This window comes from Catharus ustulatus, chromosome 9, assembly GCF_009819885.2.
Source record: "Catharus ustulatus isolate bCatUst1 chromosome 9, bCatUst1.pri.v2, whole genome shotgun sequence".
NCBI classification, from domain to species: Eukaryota; Metazoa; Chordata; class Aves; order Passeriformes; family Turdidae; genus Catharus; species Catharus ustulatus.
The window spans coordinates 26,696,935-26,701,759 of NC_046229.1; the positions used below are offsets into that span (position 1 = coordinate 26,696,935).

General features: G+C 44.2%; 1 long non-coding RNA gene across 1 annotated transcript; it reads left to right on the forward strand.

Annotated features, from left to right (window-relative positions):
* Positions 1-1,358: 1,358 nt before the first annotated feature.
* Positions 1,359-4,450, forward strand: LOC117000252. Its single transcript, XR_004418726.1, has 3 exons — positions 1,359-1,882; positions 3,879-3,914; positions 4,376-4,450. It is a non-coding gene; the product is annotated as an uncharacterized LOC117000252 (long non-coding RNA).
* The last annotated feature ends 375 nt before the right edge of the window (positions 4,451-4,825 follow it).

Here is a 4,825-nt window from a genome sequence, read left to right on the forward strand (position 1 = left end):
TCCCATTGGATTTGATCCCATGCTCCTCATATTTAACCCTGGACCCTTCCTCACTCCTGCTCTGTTGTCCCTGGACCCTTTTGATGCGTGGCTGCAATAAACCCCATTGGAACTGCACACAAAGACCCTTCCCACCTTTCATTCCCTGCCTTCTACAGCCATCAGCAGCGAGCCTGTGTTTGTGTGGGTGTGTCTGTGTGCTGGAACTAAAAATACTGCTTTGGGGATGGCTAATCAAACACAACCTTTGATATATGGGTTGCAATTCTTAGAAAACAAAAACAAAAACCCAACCAAACAAAAAACCAACAAAAACCCCAAAGACCCACAGATTTTTGGAGTAAGCCCTAGGTTTGTGTTTTTTGTCAGCTCAATTTTTCCTGTTTTCTGAAGTGCATAAAAGAGACCATACAGAAGGTTGTCTGGGATTGGTTAGCAGCAGCTCTCTGAATTAGTAGTATTGCAGATTTGGATGATCTTATGTCAGGACCTGCTCATGATGAAAATTTTGTTATCTTTTCCATAAAGATGTTAAGTTTTCTGACTGGTAGGTTTTGGATGGTAAGTATCATTGTATTGGAATTATTTCCTTAATTGTGGCATTTTTTCCCATCCTACATTGGTTTGGGTGCTATCAACACCATCCACACAGAACGACAGGATGGTTTGGGATGGAGGGGACCTTAAACCCCTCCAGTGCCACGCCCTGCCATGGGCAGGGACACCTTCCACTATCCCAGGTTACAGCCTGGTCTTGGACACTTCCAGGGATCCAGGGGCACCCACAGCTTCTCTGGGCACTCTGTGCCAGAGCCTCCCCCTCCTCACAGGGAAGGATTTCTCCCCAATGTCCCATCTCACCCTGCCCTCTGGCAGTGGGAAGCCATTCCCTGTGTCCTGTCCCTCCAGCCCATTTTAAACTGTTTATTTGTGTTGTTTCTTGTCTGTGTTAATTAAATAATGCTGACTCCTTGCACAGAGCACAGTTTCTGTGCAAAGAAACCAAGCAAGAAAATGTAATCCTGTCTAAAATTTGCAAGTGAAAGGGCAATAAGGGTCTTGGAGAGTATTAAAACATTTCAGATGATATTTGGCAGCTGAAGGCATACAAATTCCTAAATCTTGCTGAATTAGTTGTGATTAGTAAATATTATACATGCATTTCTAGGGTTTTTGCCTTTTCTTTTAAGCCACTTCTGTGTTCTGACAGCACAAGTGGAATCTGTGGCAGTTGTGACTGGAATGCTGATAACTGAAGCAGGCTCTTTTAGGCAATGGGATTCATTTTTTTCATTTGGTTTTGCTTGAGCTCTACAATATCATTTAGTATTACATGTATACATGTACAATTATTTTGATTTGTTTTTGTATTTTACAATTATCTTGTTTTGCTTTTGGCAAGACAGAACAGAATTTCTGACATATTTATTTTTTTTCCCTCCTTTGCTTGTTATTTTTTGGCAATGGAGTAAAATTTTTCTGTGGAGTAATCCCTTTCCTTCTAATAGAAGGTTCAGCTCAAAACATCTAAATTTTTGTTATTTCATGCATTCCCTCTTCCTTTTCCCCTCCTTGCTGGACTTTTTGATAATAGATTGTTGGCTTTTTCTATTGGTTCTTGGGAAAACTATTGAAAAGGAAGTCAACAACAGTAATCAAACTGAATTATAGCAAAGCTCTGGCTTTCAGCTCACAATTGCTACAGAAATGGGGCTCAATTCATTATAAACTATAGGCACATATAAGTGGATTTTCCCCCCTGTATTTGGCTGGTTACTTGATGATTTCTTTCTTACAGGTTCTTTTTTGCAGGAAAATTTAACAGCCAAGTCCTGTCTGCCTACATGGGAGACCCCATTGCCCTTAACTTTGGGAGAAACAGGTAGGAAGTGTTTCCTTCACTTAAAATCTCAGGTGTTATTTATTTTACTTCCCCCCCACCCTTAGCACTCTGCTCCAAAAGGTGTGTATTTTACTGCCTCTCACAGCCACGTTTCTAGTGCTGCTGCTGCTCTGTGCCTGCATTTGTGCTTGCTAAAGAAAAAGCGCTGGAGGCTGCTTCCAACATTTTTATTGCATCCCTGTATTTCTTCTGTGCAGACCTCTGCTCCTGGTTCATGGAATCACAGGATCTCCAGATCTGGAAGGGACCCTCAAGCACTACTGAGCCCAACTTCTGGCTCAGGACACCCCAACAATCCCACCCTGTGCATCCCTGGGAGCTTTGCCCAAACACTCCTGGAGCTCTGGCAGCCTTGGGGCTGTGCCCATTCCCTGGGGAGCCTGTTCAGTTCCAAACACCCTCTGGGGAAGAGCCTTTCCCTGATCTCCAGCCTGACCCTGGTTTGCATTATCACCCCAGCAGGTTTTGTATCCAGCTGCCCTTCCTGCCCTATGCAGACTGCGTTGAAGAAGATGAGATTTTGGTTTTTGGCTCTGCACAGATTTCACCCCATGGGCAGTGCCTGCCCCTACCAATGGTGTTTGTGGTGTCTCAAATGGCTCACCCAGCTCCTGGGTGTGATCACACAAAAGAAGAAGCAGTAAAATCACTGTTCAATCAGGTGTTGTAGGTTACCTGCTTCATCCTGGACTTCCTCTCAAGACATTTTTGCACCAGTGAAACCAGTTGCATTTTGCTGCCTTTCCAAACTGCTTTGTTGAATTTTTTTCCCTCTCCTCTCTGTTTTCTGTCCTGTTCCTTACCAAAGTCTCTTCTGGACTCTTTGTGAAGAGCATGGGTTCCTTTGGGCTACGCTTCCTGCAGGGACACCTTTGGCATCCCCACCTTTGGGGCAGCAGAAGGACAGCTCCAATCTCTGCTCCCTTTGACAGGGACAGGACCCAGGGAATGGCTGGAGCTGGGCCAGGGCAGGGTCAGGCTGGATATCAGGGAAAGGCTCTGCCCCAGAGGGTGTTTGGAGCTGAACAGGCTCCCCAGGGAATGGGCACAGCCCCAAGGCTGCCAGAGCTCCAGGAGTGTTTGGACAAAGCTCCCAGGGATGCACAGGCTGGGATTGTTGGGGTGTCAGTGCAGGGACAGGGTTGGACTGGATGGTCCCTGTGGGTCCCTTCCCACTCAGGATATTCTGTGATTCTGTGATTCTATCCCAGCAGAGGCTGTTTGCCAACAAACATTCCCTGCTGGAGTTTCTGCACTTGCAACTCTGCCCCAAGGGCAGTCCCAGAGATGCTCTGCTGCCATCCTGGAGGGCACTTAGGGTTAAAATTAAGGTAGGTTTGTAGCCGCTGTATTGCCAATATGACTTTCCAGAATTACAGAATGCTTTGGGCTGGATGAGAGCTTAAAGATCATCCAGCCCAGAGAAGCTGTGGCTGCCCCATCCCTGCAAGTGTCCCAGGCCAGGTTGGACAGGGCTTGGAGCAACCTGAGATAGTGGAAGGTGTCCCTGCCTGTGGCAGGGGGTGGCACTGGGTGATCTTCAAGGTCTGTTCCAACACAAACCATTCCACGAGTTTCTGATTCTGTTGTTGTTTCTCAGAAGCCATGTGCCACACTAAAACAAGGACCTTTCACATCAGAAGTGTTTAAATGAAAAGCTGAGGTGGTGCTTCAGAGCCATCACTGGAACTGGCTGGAAGGACAGGGCTGGGATTTGGGGAAGCACCACTGCTTCCTTTGGGTCTGGGATTTCACTGTGAATTCCAGAATATTTCATCCTGCAATGCATTGTGCCTGTCTGTGAGACGAAAAGATGAAACTGGGAGCCTTGCAGATCCCTGAGAATGGTAATCAGCCAAATTTGTGTTTTGGAGGGGAAAAGGAAGCTCTTGCTGATAAGAAAGTATCTCTTTGATTCTAATCTTTCACCTGTTGAACAATTATTGATGACTTTCATTATGGTGCTTTGTTGTAGGTGCTATGAAAGGAGAATAATCAGTGCTGCATTAAGGTACATGTAAAAAGCCTGTCTCTATTTGCATGGTAATGAAGTACTACCTAAGGTGTTAGAAGGAGAATCAATAGGCTAATGAGATTTTATGCAAACAATCTCAAGTAACAGCCTGGGCTCACCCTTAGATAAAAGGATTTGTTTGAAATAGGAAAATACTTATAAGGTGGGTTTTATTTCTTAAAAAAAAAAGTATTTTTATATCAGTGCAAATTGAAACATGAAAAAAGATCTGTTTTTTTAAGAATTACAGAAAAGAATTCCAATCTACGTGGATGCTGTAGAAATAATGGCCTAATCAGGCTTATTCTTACAAGTTTTGTGTATCAGTTTCATTCTTTTTTTTTTTTGGTGCTGGTATTTAGCCTTGAGGGTGAAGGGTGTAGAAGTCCACAGCTGAAGGCAAACCATCCTGTCTTGAATAAAAAAATAAAATAAAATACTAAATATTATTGCCTCAGGTAACACCCACTGACTGTGCACTGGGGTAGACAACTTTCTGAGTGAAGAACTGACCATTTGGGGACAGTGCTCAGATTGAGGTAAACACACCTCAGTATTCTGGAAAAACGTGTATGTTTGCTTTTTACCTTTGTATTGGCGGCTTGCTTTTTTTCCCATTTTAATTACAATTGATTTTTTGTATCATTTAAGCACAACAGTGTTGCAGAAAGTACATATTTCAGCTGGGCTGTTGGGCTGAAAATTAAGATTTGCTGCAGATTTTGGTAGGAAGAGGGAGATGAGCTCTGTGTTTTTCTTGGAGAGGCAGAGAAAGCTGCAGGGAACTGCTGTGCCCAAACCCCCTCTGGGTTAGCCTGGCTATGCCTGGGAAAAAACTGGTGAAAATATGCTTTTAATGCATGTAAGGTGCTGTATAATAAGGTACAGAAATATGGGTTCAGCTGTGT